The sequence below is a fragment of the Heloderma suspectum genome, chromosome 2 (assembly GCF_057233095.1).
Source record: "Heloderma suspectum isolate Gila_16-S chromosome 2, 16-S_ref, whole genome shotgun sequence".
NCBI lineage: Eukaryota > Metazoa > Chordata > Lepidosauria > Squamata > Helodermatidae > Heloderma > Heloderma suspectum.
In genome coordinates this window covers 96,952,151-96,967,082 of record NC_139459.1, presented here as the reverse complement: position 1 = coordinate 96,967,082, position 14,932 = coordinate 96,952,151, and the positions used below count along the sequence as shown (strand labels likewise).

General features: G+C 45.9%; 1 long non-coding RNA gene across 1 annotated transcript; it reads right to left on the bottom strand.

Annotated features, from left to right (window-relative positions):
• Positions 1–9,001: 9,001 nt before the first annotated feature.
• LOC146352516 (uncharacterized) lies at positions 9,002–14,709 on the bottom strand. The gene is made up of 3 exons (XR_014787369.1): positions 14,515–14,709; positions 10,542–10,666; positions 9,002–9,862 (listed from the first exon to the last, which is right to left on the bottom strand). It is a non-coding gene; the product is annotated as an uncharacterized LOC146352516 (long non-coding RNA).
• Positions 14,710–14,932: the final 223 nt, after the last annotated feature.

Genomic DNA, 14,932 nt, shown 5'->3' with positions numbered 1-14,932 from the left:
AATCCTCCGCCCCCCACCAGGACGGGACTTACCTTCACCGAATGTCCCTCCCGGTGGCTGGTCCGGCCGGCGGTTCGGCGGGTGTTGGAGCGAGGCGGGAGCAGCAGCCGGTCTTTTGACCGACTGCCGCCGCCGCCATTGCAATGAAAGAAAAAAAAAAAACGCCCCCTGATAGGCTACGTGACGATTCACGTAGCCTATCACGGCTAGATTTGCAAAGTCAGCCGTGATAGGCTACGTCAATCGTCACGTAGCCTATCACGGGTGACTTTAAAAAAAAAAAAAAAAAGTGTGTACGGATAATGGCGGCCCCCATAGGGAGCCGCCATTCGCGTTCCTTATTTGGTCGCTGTAGTCTACATAAAGATTTACGTAGACTACGGCAAAAATAAGGGCAACGCTCTTTGCGTTGCCCTTATTTTCGCCGTAGTCTACGTAAACATTTACGTAGACTACAGCGATTAAATAAGGAACGCGAATGGCGGCTCCCTATGGGGGCCGCCATTAGCGTATGCGCTTTTTTTTTTTAAAGTCACCCGGGATAGGCTACGTGACGATTGACGTAGCCTATCACGGCTGACTTTGCAGATCTAACCATGATAGGCTACGTGAATCGTCACGTAGCCTATCAGGGGGCGTTTTTTTTTTTTTTTTAACTTTCGCGTTCGTGGCCGGGCGAGGCGCCTCCTCCCCGGCCTGAATTTCGGCCGGGCGAGGCGGGAAGCCTCCCCCGTGGCCTGAATTTTGGCCGGGGCGAGGCGGGAAGCCTCCCCCCCGGCCTGAACTTCGCGGGGGGACCAGCGAAGCGCCTCCCCCCCACCACGAACGTCCTTTGACGACAGGTAAGTGACTTTCGTCCACCCCTAGCAGGGACGCAAATGGCAGCGGCCGTAGCCACCGCCGTTTGCGTCCCTGTAGTCAGCCGTGATAGGCTACGTAAATCTTTACTTAGCCTATCATGTCTGACTTTAAAAAAAACAACAACAGGCGCGTACGCAAATGTTTTGCATTCTTTATTTTGGCCCGTCTTAGTCTACGTAAATATTTACGTAGACTAAGACGGCGAAAATTAGGGGAACGCAAATAGTGTAGCGGATGCTATTTCCGTTCCCCTTATTTTTGCCGTCTTAGTCTACGTAAATATTTACGTAGACTAAGACAGGCCAAAATAAAGAACGCAAATGGCAGCGGCCATAGCCACCACCATTTGCGTACGCGCGTGTTTTTTTTTTTAAAAGTCAGACGTGATAGGCTACGTAAAGATTTATGTAGCCTATCACGTCTTTTTTTTTACATGGGAAATGGCGGTAGCGGCAGCTGGTTGGAAGACTGGCCGCCACCGCTGCTGAACCACTGCCAGAGCCGCCACCAGAGCTGCCGCCACCCAGAAGATCCGCCCCAGGTAAGTCTCGTCCCCAGGGGATCCGTGGGGGGGGGGAGTGGCAGGCCGTTCTGCCACAGATTTCGGGGGGCCGAATGCGCTGGCATTCGGCCTCCCCGAGATCCATGGCGGAATTCTCTGACACCCCTAGCAGTCCCAAGCCATATAGGGATTTACAGGTCATAACCAGCGCTTTGAATTGTGCTCTCAAACAGACAGGTAACCAGTGTAGCTGGGGAAAGCAGGGAGTCAGTCATGTGCTCCCTGTAACTGGTAGGGATGTCAGAGAATTTCACCACAATCTCGGGGAGGCCGAATGCCAGCACATTCGGCCCCCTGAAATCTGTGGCGGAACGGCCTGCCACCCCCCACCCCCTGCCGGGACGGGACTTACTTTCGGTGAATCTTCCTGGCTCCAGAGGCGTCGCGGCAGCGGCAGCTGTGGCGGCCGGTCTTCCGACCGGCTGCCGCTGCCACCATTTCCAGTTAAAAACAAAACAAAACAAAAAAATGTGATAGGCTACATAAAGATTTACGTAACCTATTACAGCTAGATTTTTAAAAAACACCGTGATAGGCTACGTAAATGTTTACATAGCCTATCATGGCTGATTTAAAAGAAAAAAAAAATGCGTGTACGCAAATGGCGGTGCCCATGGGTGCCGCCATTTGCGTTCCTTATTTTGGCATGACTTAGTCTACGTAAACATTTACGTAGACTAAGATGGCGAAAATAAGGGGAACTCAAATAGCGTAGCGTCTACGCTGTTTGCTTTCCCCTTATTTTCGCCGTCTTAGTCTACATAAATGTTTACGTAGACTAAGACGTGACAAAATAAGGAACGCAAATGGCAGCGCCCATGGGTGCCGCCATTTGCGTATGCGCAGGTTTTTTTTCTTTTTAAATCAGCCGTGATAGGCTACGTAAACATTTACGTAGCCTATCACGGCTGAATGCAAGGACGCAAACGGCAGCGGCTATGGCCGCCGCCATTTGCGGAGCTGGCCGGCCAGAATTCGGGGGGGAGGGACGGAGCGCCTCCTCCCCGGCCAGAATTTCAGGGGGGATGGACGGAGCGCCTCCCCCCCACCCCGAATGTCATCCTTCGAAAAGTTAAGTGACTTTTGTACATCCCTAGTAACTGGCCCTGTCATCACTGTGGCCATAGCATTCTGGACCAGCTGAAGTTTCCAAAGAGTTTCCAAAGGCAGCACCATATAGACCTTGTTACTGTAATCCAAATGGCTTAGTTGGTGGCAGTAAGTACATTAAGCTAAAATATGCTGGTGTCTGTCCTACTTTTGACATTTTCTCTCCATCCCTCTTGTCTTTGGCCCCACCTACTTTTGCCTTCAGCCCTGCCCAGCCCTGGAATATAGCCCCCGAGAGCTTCTCTGAAGTGGGCTGAAAGAGGTCTGACCGCCCTCATCCAGTTTTCCCTTTAGGGTTTTGGGACTTTAACACACACACAGACTTGCCTTCCTGGCTGCAACAACTTAGGTCCTCTTTGTTATAAGGTTTTCCTTATATTTTTGGTAATATTTTAGAACAAATAAAATAAAATATAAGGTCTACCATTGTCCTGAAATCTGTTCTTCCACAACATTACAAAATAATGGACAACATATTACAAAGTGTTCTCCAGAGTTTCACAGAATCACCAGGTGCACTGAAGAAGCCAACTCTCATATTTGATAAAACCATTCCAACGCTGACAGAGACTTTTCTTCCAATAGAAGGACATTGTAATTTTAGCAGCAACTAGGTCTGCAGATCATATTTTTTTGAACACACAAATATTATCTCCATGTAGGGGGGAAATATATATGAAATGTACATCTGAAGAACTTGCTGTCTCTATTTGCTCTGTGTACACACATTGGAAGATCATGGTCAATTGTGCAATAGGATAGAAGTTTCATTTGAAATTATTATTTCTGACTTTGATAGTGTTGAATGTAGAACATGTTCCCAAAATGTACAGGCTCATTTTGATTTTCTATACATTTGATTTTCTTCTCCTGTTGTCTCTATAAGTTTCTTTTGTATCTCTTTATACCATCCTCTAGCATATACATTATCAGTAAGATAGACACTGTTAGGGGATTTTGAAAATCTTGTATTTTAGTAGAAAGTATTTCTTCCATATACCATAAATCTTCTCATTCAGCACTTGTCAAACTACCTATATCACCTCTTCCTTATTGCTACTACATTACCTTAAAATTGGAACAGTGAAAAATCTTTTTTTTAAAAAAATATAAAGTTTTCTGTGTGTGTGTGTGTATGTATGTGTGTGTGTGTGTGTGTGTGTATATATATATATATATATATATATATATATATATATATATATATATTCCTCATTATTATTATGCCTAAACTTTTTCTGTGTGAAGGAAGAGGCTGAAAGTGGCTGTCAAGCCACCCTTTTCCCCAAGTAAAAGGTGGTGACAGACAAAAGAAGTACAGCATGAAAAATTTATAACCAAATCTCCCAATATAGAAAAGAGACAAAGCCACCTCCCTTAATAAATACTGGATCGTCATGCATATCTGCGTCAGAGCTGTTCTAATGGCAAAATAAATTTCAAAATGTTTTATGGCTCGCCATGGTTATAAAATAGCTACACTTGTCATTCTGGTAGGCTAAAATCAGAATTATACTAATACTCAACAGGGTGACAGCAGTATATAAACTTGTCAAGCTGGAGATCTGAGTTCAGAGTAGTACATTGCAAGCTAGAGAGAAAAGCTCTAAGGAAAACATATTCAATTATACCAGTAACAATAAACTAAATTCATTCTGCAGTATCAGAATATACATGTCCATGTTTGAAGATATAGGCAGAATCTACACCTTGCGTCTAAGCACAAGGAAGCCAGCTTAAGGTTGCTGAGTGTGCGGCCGTGCTGCCTCCATAGAAAGACAGTATATATTTTCCATTTGCTCCTGGGGTAGCCTGTCTGCGGGGGCGCATTATGGAAAATAAAATCCTTTATTTTTCTGCTACTCTGTTTCATACATGGCCCGTACATGGCTTCATTGGTGATATTATCTCTCATCTCTTCCCAGGCAATGGTGGGCTTCTCTTTCCTGGGCTTCCATGGCACCTTTGCTGCTTGTGATGGCATGCATGTTTCAGTAGTTTCTCTGATGAGACAAGGCAACAACTTCTTCAATAGGAAGCATTATTATTCAATGCTTCTCCATAGGGATGTCAGAGAATTCCATCACGGATCTCGGTGAGGCCAAATGGCAGTGAAAATCTGTGGTGGAACGAAGCCCCTGCCCCCCCAACCCACGAAAGGCATGCGAAACGGAGCACTTACCTGCTCCCCGAAATCCATGGTGGAACGAAGCCCCCGCCCCCCCTAACCCACAAAAGGCACACGAAACGGAGCACTTACCTGCTGCCGTCCACGCTGACTTGCGAATGGCGGCCACCCTGCAGCTGCCATTCGCTTCTTCATCATAGCCGTGATAGGCTATGTAAGTATTTACGTAGCCTATCATGGCAAGCCAAAAAACCCACACAAACCAGCGTACGCAAATGGCGGTGGCTACGGCAGCCACCATTTGCATTCCTTATTTTTAGCCGTTTTAGCCTACATAAATATTTACATAAGCTATTACGGTGAAAAAAAAAAGGAACGCAAATAGTGTCCACTACGCTATTTGCGTTCCCCCTTTTTTCGCTGTAATAGCCTAAGTAAATATTTACGTAGGCTAAAATGGCGAAAATAGGGAACACAAATGGCGGCTGCCGTAGCCGCCACCATTTGCATACGCAGCAGCCCGTCTGCGGCCGGAACTCCAGCTGCGGATGGCCCTGGCCGGCGGCTCTGCGGAGCCGCCACGGAGCAGAGCCGGCCCAGGGAGGATTCCAGGGGGAGGGACGGAGCGCCTCCCCCCCACCGTGAATCCAAGCTGCGAAAAGGTAAGCGACTTTCGTACATCCCTACTTCTCCAAGGCACCACAGACCACACTGGTCATTTTATTAATGTTGAAATTGGATGGGAGAAACCATGATGCTTATGTCTTCCATAACTCTGCTCTCTGTGAGGCCATGGATGCTGGTGCCTACATGAACTGCCAGCGGTGTTGAAATTCCACCATTGATACTGGCCTATGGAGCTTATCCAATATGGCGCTGGCTGATGAGACCCCTTGGTAGCCACCTTTCTCCGCAGCAAGCTCACTTCAATCAGTGCCTGAATACAGCGAGAAATGCGGTGGAGTATGCCTTTGGAAGGCTAAAAAGCAGATGGAGATGTCTTGCTGGAAGATTGGAGGTTGCAGAGGAAAACGTTGCCTCCGTGATTTCTGCATGTGTTATTCTTCACCATATCTGTGAAACCAAGGGACATGCTTTGACTGAGCATGCAGATGACCACAACAGAATTATGTTGGAGACACTGTGTATCCCCTATGTTTATGATGAAAATGTGCACTTTGACCAGGGAAATGTGGTTAGAAATGCTCTTTCAGATCACCTTTGGGAGAATAGGGGAAGGGGGAGTGGAAGCTAGTTTCTCAGTGTTGATTTGTACATTGAATATGTGTATGCTTGCCACTACACAGGACCTTTAATTGAACAAACATCTGTTTTTCTCTAGCACTATAGTTTCTACTGTGAAATTGATCTTTCGTAAGTCTAAGTAAATGTTTTTGAACCAAAACTGTAGCGCATGTTAAGTCTTTCTCTGTAGCCATACACTCCACGCTCTGTCCCCTCTTTGTATTCTGAGTTTCTTCGAAGATACAATTCTCTGAAGATCCGTTTGAAGGTGGCGCTTTTTAAAATTTATTCACTGTTAATCTCTATGGTTTGATTCCTAGCCTGGATTCATCCTTGCCAAAAATTGGCTTCATGGTGGCTGGCCTATTGGCAAGACAAGACACTGAGACAGAACTACTGCTCGAGCTGCTCTTACAGAGTGGACACCTGGAAAGGTTATGCGGAGCTCTATCTCCTCCAGTGGAAGTGTTTTCTGGGCAGTAGCTCGAGGACTCGGAGAGGCAGGATACCCATGGTCTCCTCTCCAGGCCTGAACTAAATTCAAGTCCCTGAAGGGGAAGTTTTTTGAGGCACTAGAGGAGTACTCAGGCCACCCCCCATCCAAGACCCCAGCCTCTGTATTACCGGCTCAGCCTAGCTGAAGGGAGAGGTGGAATCCAGGTGAGATGTGGTTTGGAATTTAAACACCACTTCCTCTCATTGTATTTTCTGACCAGGCAACATCATTGAAACCCCTACAGAAATGTATGAGTTGACACGCCACTGGGACTGTGTAACACACACTGATCAATATACAAATTATCTTTTATGGCACTGTGATGCAAGCAATCAGAGGTCCACAGACCTGTCTGTATAAATCCTGTGTCCAAATAGAGGGATATCCATATGAAAAGTATTTCTGTACAGTCCAATGGAATTTGCCCTGCCAGTTTTCTATTCCTGAGAAAGTTGTACACCATACAGTTTCCATGCCAGAGAAGATCGCCATGTAGGGCAATGAATAACCACCACCATCACAGTCCCACCTTTCTACTGTTACTATTTAAATGAGGAATACATAGATCTGCAATGTCCTTACCAGGCTGTAAACCCTATCCATAGTGCTTGTTAGTCAACTCTGTGCCGCACTACAGTGACTGTTGTTGTTATTACCCCAGACATACTGATAGGGGTTTATTACTTCAAAATACAGGCCTCTAGTGATAGCATGTGTTCCAAAAGTCTGTCATACAGTGCATTTCACCCTCCATCTCCCCAGATTAGTACCTTTCAGAACGTAGCTCAGATCTCACCATAGAGTTAGATTTAAATATATTTTCAAAAAACATTTGTCCTTGAAAGGGTTTGTGAGAAAGGAGAAAAATATGAGAGGAGGCAGTACTCATAAATAACACTGACAATGCTGTGTGTTGAGCAATGTGACACTGTCCTGTGCCACACAGTCCTTAACCCGTATCACATTGCGCAGACTAAATGCACGAAACAGATGGCAGTGTTGCAATTGTTCTATATGGCTAAAATTTCTGAAAAACGTATTTTCCTACATCGCTCAAACACCAATGCAGAGAGAGAGAGAGAGAGCGAGAGAGGCAAGCCAGGGGAGGATGGAGACTGAGGATGCAGGAGAAGGTCCATCTACCTCACAACTGGCACAAGGCACCTCTGGTACAGCAGGGCATGCTGCACCTTCTGCTCCTTCTGTCCATGGTTCAGAAGGGACTGCTCAAGGTGGGGAGCAGGGCAGTTGTATATTTATCTTGCTTTCCCCAGTCTAACTGCAACAATACATTTCTAGCACTGCCATGCTGTTGTACCTATGCAATCTATCTAACAATGCAATTCACCCCGAAATAGATCTTCTCTGCTCAAGACTAAGTGTGTGTATGAACACTGGAACTTCAGGAAGTAGTAACTCAGAGTTATGGTAGCATAGACAGAGACTACATTCAGAGGAAACTCTCATTGTTCCTACAATGAGGAATTTTGGGCGTTAAATTGAAACTACATTTTGAGATGAACATCACAAATCTCATGGGAAAGCTATGCTACAAATACATTTTACATTTTAACTGTAAGTCTAGTTCTTGTGCATGTAACCACAGGTCAAGCACAGGGTCAACTGCAATCAGTGGTAGGGATGGCGGAGAATTTCTCCCCGAAACTTCGGGGGGCCGAGCGCCAACGTGTTCGGCCCCCCGAACAAGTTTCGGGGAGAAATTCTCTGCACCCCCCGCACCCCCCCCGGGACGGGACTGACCTTTGCCGAATGTCCCTCCCGGCGGCGGGTCCGGCCGGTGTTCGTCCGGGGCAGGAGCGGCAGCCGGTCTTTCGACCGGCTGCCGCCGCCGCCATTCCAATCAAAGAAAAAAACAAACAAAAATGCCCCCGTGATAGGCTGCGTGACGATTAACGTAGCCTATCACGGCTGACTTTGCAGATCTAGCCGTGATAGGCTACGTTAATCGTCACGTAGCCTATCACGGGGGCGTTTTTGTTTTTTTTTAAACTTCGCGGCCGGGCGAGGCGGGAAGCCTCCCCCCGGGCCTGAATTTCGGCCGGGCAAGGCGGGAAGCCTCCCCCCCAGCCTGAATTTCGGCCAGGCGAGGCGGGAAGCCTCCCCCCCCGGCCTGAACTTCATGGGGGGAGCAGCGAAGTGCCTCCCCCCCACCGCGAACAAGCTTCGAGGACAGGTAAGTGACTTTCGTCCACCCCTAAGCCTATCACGGGGGCGTTTAAAAAAAAAACAAAAAAACTTTTGAGTTTGCAGTCGGGCGAAAGTAAGTGACTTTCGTCCACCCCTAACCACAAGTAGGTGTTCATGGCAATGTGTGGAGGTTCGATTTTGAATGTAATGTGTTATTGTGCCCACCACTATAGCTTACTGCATTCCTCTTTTCAGTGTACAAGATTGAGAGGTGCATCAGTCACCTAGAGAAAGAAGTCCTGAAGGCAAAGAAGACCTGCTGGGAGGAGGCCAGGGCACATGGGCAGGGGAAACCTTGAAAGAGGAGATGCGCAACCCAAAGTGGAATGTTTTGTAGTTATACATGTGGGTATCAACTCTTACATAAAATATTGTTATATCACTGTTTTAAGGCATATACAAGTAACCATTGCAGATATGTTTATTTTTGAAATTTAATGCATGCAAACCAACGACAGTAAATAATGTTCTGCCAAGGGCAGTGAGTCTGTGTCTGTTATTCCTTGAATAATTTCCTTTTACAAAAAAACAACTGTATATGTCATCTGTACTGATTTCATTCCCTTCGAACCCTGGCAGCTTTCCCTGTTCCTAGACACCTCCAGCAGCATTGTGCACGGCAACATAAACAATGTAAACATGCGTCAAGAACATTAACTCAGCTTCTGAATCCCCCCATAAATGGGTATTTCAACATCCCTCTCTTGCCAAATTTGTAGTGTTTCCCTTAAAAATGTAGATTCAGGGACAGAACTGACGTGGCCATTTGTTCAGTCTTGCTGGTTGCAAGCGCAATGCTCCATGACGCTTTGGGGTGGAGGTGATTGGGCTAGAGATGTCTTGGCTAGTGCGAATTGGAGGATCAATACGGCCAGATTCAATGTGTGCTGGAGAATGTATTTCAGCTATAACAACCTCCCTTTCAGTAGTATGCTTCTGTTCTGTATTGAATCGTAACCTGGCAATTTATCCACCATTGCTTTTAGAATGGCGGCATGGTTGTCTTTGGAGTGTACCAGTGCCCGCCTATCTCTACTGGCCTCCTCATCATCTAAAGCTGATTTTCTTACATTTTGCCTGAAGACCTCAGCATCTCTTTCCATGACTGCAAGGACATGGTCATTTTCTGCTGTGGCATGATGCATGATGCATTCAGCGATATCGTTGGTGGCCCTCCAAGTCTTCCTGTTTCTTATCTGGGCCAAGTGGGTAGCTGGGGACAATGTGACCTGTCTGTTTGGGACCCCAGAGTCTGAAAAATAAATCAGTAGAGGTGTTACATACACAAGGAATCCCACATAGAACATAGTGATTGAGAGTGCCTTCCACAGTGAAATAATGCAGGCTGTCATTACTGTGGTGCTTTTACAATTTTTCATGGTGTGGCAGTTCTGGCTGTGATTTTATTCACACCCAACATAGACATTAATGTTATGTGATGGCACAGTAAGTGTCCTCATGATAATGATTGGTAGCAGAGATTTCAGGGCGATATGTGTATCCCGTAGTGACTACAGAATAAGGATGGGATGTCCTAGAACAGGCATTAAGGAAATGTGAATACTGCAGAGATGGGTGCTGTAAAATACACATTTCAAGTCTGCTGTAGTACACATCACTCCACCCAGAAACTGATGTTGTATATTATTGTAGACAGGACTGAGTCCGAAATGTTGAATGGGGCTTGCAGCAGTTCCAAATGATAATTCATAAGTACTGTGCACACCAATTACAATCAGAATGCAGCAACATGAGATATGTGGTGTTGACATATGCAGTAAATTTCACATGTGAAATTGTGCTCCTATTGTATTTTTCTCTGGACAGAGGAACAGTTGAGGAACCAATCCTTCCCCAGAATGAGCTAGCCAATACAGGCAGGAATCCTTAAGTGGCAGTAACTTAACATAACTTAAGTGGCAGTAACTTACTTGACATTCCAGGTTCTCATCACACTGCAATGTAACAGGATACACATTTCTTCTGTTACCTGTATGTTCTCCGTCCTCCCTAGTAGTTAGTCTCGTCATGGATCCACTCATGGATACTGTTTCCACTGAAAATGAGATACTGTTAGTAAAGGGGGCATTTCTCAAATACAATTTATACCCAAACTAGAAGGATAATTACTTTACCATCCTCTCCTATGAGGAAAAGGGGACATTCAGATGTCAGTGGTGAATGTAAAATTGTATCAGGGCTAGTTATGCAATGAGATGCATTGTAGTTACTTTCCGCAACAGCAAAGGACAAACAGCTCTGGGAAATGTAGGGGGAAAAGTGAGTACATGCTGTTAGGTTGCCTGTTAGTCACATCATGGAGTGGATGTTGTGCACAAACATTAATTTTGAAGGTATGGTCACCACCTGGAACGAAATGTACAGAGAATATTTCTAAATATTTACATAGGCTAAAATGGCGGGAAAAAAAGGAACGCAAATAGCACCCACTATTTGCGTTCCCCTTTCCCCCCCGCCATAATAGCCTATGTAAATATTTACGTAGGCTAAAACGGCGAAAAATAGGGAAGGCAAATGGCAGCTGCCGTAGCCGCCGCCATTTGTGTACACTGTTTTTTTTTTGCTTGGCTTGCCATGATAGGCTACATAAATACTTACATATCACGGCAAAGACCAGGATGCAAATGGTGGCTGCGGCAGCTGGTCGAAAGACCAGCTGCTGCTGTCGCCGTAGCCGCCGCCGTCCAGAACATCCACCCCAGGTAAGCTTCGTCCCGGGGGGGAATCAGCGGGGGGGGGGGCGGGGGGCAGGCCATTCCGCCATGGATTTCGGGGGGCCGAATGCCAGTGCATTTGGCCTCACTGAAATCAGTGGTGGAATTCTCCGCCATCTCTACCTGTATCCTACTATCCTGTCAAGGTTGTCAGCCCACATAGTGGGCATTTTCTATAAGGTACAATGTGTTACATTGTACCTTGGAAAATATTGTGTTTCTGCGAGACAATAAGGCATTCCTGTTGTGGTGAGGAAGAGCAAACATCTGCTGCCATATTCCTGTATAGAAGAAGGCAGGCAGAAGAAAATATGAGGGGGAAAAGCAATCATAGAATAGTAGGGTTGGGGCCTACAAGACCATCGAGTCCAACCCCCTGCTCAATACAGGAATCCAAGGCAGAGCATCCCCTACAGATGGCTGTCCAGCCTCATCTTGAATGCCTCCAGTGTGGGAGAGCCCACTACCTCCAGAGGTAATTGGTTCCATTGTCGTATTGCTCTAACAGTCAGGAAGTTTCTCCTGATGTTCAGCTGGAACCTGGCTTCCTGTAACTTGAGCCCATTATTCCATGTCCTGCACTCTGGGATGATTGAAAAGAGATCCTGGCCTTCCCCTCTGTGACAACCTTTCAAGCACTTGAACAGTGCTATCCTATCTCCCCTCAGTCTTCTCTTCTCAAGGCTAAACATGCCCAGTTCTTTCAGTCTCCCCTCATAGGGCTTTGTTTCCAGTCCCCTGATCATCTTTGTTGCCCTCCTCTGAACCCTCTCCAGCTTGTCTGCATCCTTCTTAAAGTGCGGTGCACAGAACTGGACACAGCAGATGAGGCCTAACCAGTGCTGAGTAGAGGGGAACTAGTATTTCCTGGGATTTGGAAGCTATGCTTCTATTAATGCAGCCCAAAAGAGCATTTGCCTGTTTTGCAGCCATATCACATTGTTGGCTCATATTCAGCTTGTGATCTACAGCAGTTCCAAGATCCTTCTAGCTTCTAGTGTTGTTGAGCCACATATCCCCCATCTTGTAACTGTGCATTTGGTTCCTTTTTCCTAGGTGCAGAACTTGGCAATTATCCCTATTAAATTTCATTCTATTATTTTCTGCTCAGTCCTCCAGTCTATCAAGATCACTTTGAATTTTGTTTCTGTCTTCCAAGTTATTAGCTATCCTGCCCAATTTTGTGTCATCTGCAAATTTGATCAGCATTCCCTGCACCTCCTCCTCCTCCTCCTCCTCCTCCAAGTCATTAATAAAAATGTTGAAGAGCACTGGGCCCAGGACTGAGCCCTGCGGTACCCTGCTCGTTACCTCTCCCCAGTTTGAGAAGATCCCATTGATAAGCACTCTTTGAGTCCGATTCTGTAGCCAACTGTGAATCCACCTGATAGTTGCTTTATCTAGCCCACTTTGGGCTAATTTGCTAATCAGGATATCATGGGGCACTTTGTCGAAAGCTTTGCTGTAGTCAAGGTATATTATGTCCACAGCATTCCCACAGTCCACAAAGGAGGTTACCTGATCAAAGAATGAGATCAGATTCGTCTGGCAGGATTTGTTCTTGACAAATCCATGTTGGCTTTGAGTAATCACTGCATTGTTTTCAAGGTGCTTACAGATGGATTGCTTTATCATCTGCTCCAGAATTTTCCCAGGGATTGATGTCGGACTGACTGGTCTGTAGTTCCCAGTTTTGTCCTTTTTACCCTTTTTTGAAGATAGGGAGAACATTAGCCCTCCTCCAGTCATCTGGCACTTCACCCGTCCTCCATGATTTCTCAAAGAGAATAGACAGTGGTTCTGAGAGCTCTTCTGCCAGTTCTTTTATTACTCTAGGATGCAGTTCATCTGGCCCTGGAGATTTGAACTCATTCAGTGTAATTAGGTGTTCCTTGACCATATGCCTATCAATCTCAAGCTGCAGTCTGGCCCCTTCAGCCTGTACTTTGCCTTTGCCAGGGGGGTCGTAGACCCTCTTTTGGGAGAAGACTGAGCCAAAGTAGGAATTGAGCACTTCTGCCTTTTCTTTGCCATCTGTTATCATTTTGCCATCCTTATTTAATAGCTGAACCGCCATTTCTTTTCTCTGTCTTTTAGTATGCAGTTATGTGAAGAAAGCCTTTTTGTTGCTTTTAGCATCCCTCACTAACCTCAGCTTGTTCTCAGCTTTAGCCTTCCTGATGCCACTCCTGCAATTCTGTGCTACCTGTCTGTACTCTTCCTTGGTTGCTTGGCCTTCCTTCCACTTCCTGTATGTGTCCTTTTTTGTTTTCAGGTCATCTCTAAGCTTTTTGTGAAGCCACATTGGCTTCTTCTGCTGTCCTCCACTTTTTTTTCTTGTTGAAATTGTTTGTAATTGTGCCTTGAGAATTTCCTTTTGTAACACCCCCCACCCCGCCCGGGACTCCTTACAGTGCATGAGCCTTCGTCCATCGTTACCCCCAACTTTACGTCTCCCTTTCCCATAGGATTCAGTTTAAAGCCCTCCTGATAAAGTTTTTCAGGCTGTGGCCAGGCACATTCTTCCCAGCCTTTGTGAGGTGCAACCTGTCCCTTGCCAACAGTCCATCTTCCAGGAAGTATAGCCTGTGGTCCCAGAATCCAAATCTCTCTCTTCAGCACCACCTTCATAGTCAGTCATTCACCCGGAGTATTTTTCTTTCCCTTTCTGTCCCTCTTCTGACTACTGGAAGGATGGCTGAGAAAACTGTCTGGGCCCCAAAGTTCTTGAGTTTCCTTCCCAGTGGAGGAGGAGAAACATGAATTTCAAAATGTAATAACAGTGAGGGAAATGGCAACGACATAGAGATATATTTACCACAATCCTTACTTGGATTTTCCAAGGGTGCAGGTTGTGGGGGGGATGTGGTGAGTCAAAAGGAAATAAATTTCGTCTGGGATTAATCTTGAATGAGAGCCCTTGATATAACACAACCCATGCACTGCAAGCACAGCAGGAAAATAATACAGGCAGGACAACACAGGAAGCGCAACCACAGAAAGAGTTGCACTGTAAGGCACTTTCAAAACAGGAATGGAGGAATACAGTTGAAAGATAAAGGGAAGTATTAAACAGCTGGTAAAAAGTATCACCTTAACAAAAAACAAAGGAATGAAACATGGGCTCGTAACATGAATTTCCAAAGGTGGGGGGATAGTTTATTCTTACCAGGCAGATTCATGAGCAAGCCCTCAGCCCAACACCATCTGAATGTCCCTTGCCAGTCTTTGATTCTTCGAAGATTCGAAAAGAAGTAAAGAATTTTTTTTAAAAATGAGGAGGGGGAGATTCACGGAGAACACACAGGGAAGTGAGCTAGCCTAGCAAGGCAGGAAGCCACCTAAAGATCAGAATGGAGGCGTTGAGACCTGTGATTGGCCAGTGGGGAAATACAAACTCTCCCATATAAGGACATGGATATGAGTAACCCACACCCATATATGGTCACCAAAGCATGAAGGTGGAACACATCATTGGGAACCTGGGATTATGTAATTCTATGTTTGGGTGATGAAATCAGTTAAAATACACTGATAATCGTGGCACTGAAATGACACGGGGGAAGTGTCATGTGAACCGAGGGCAG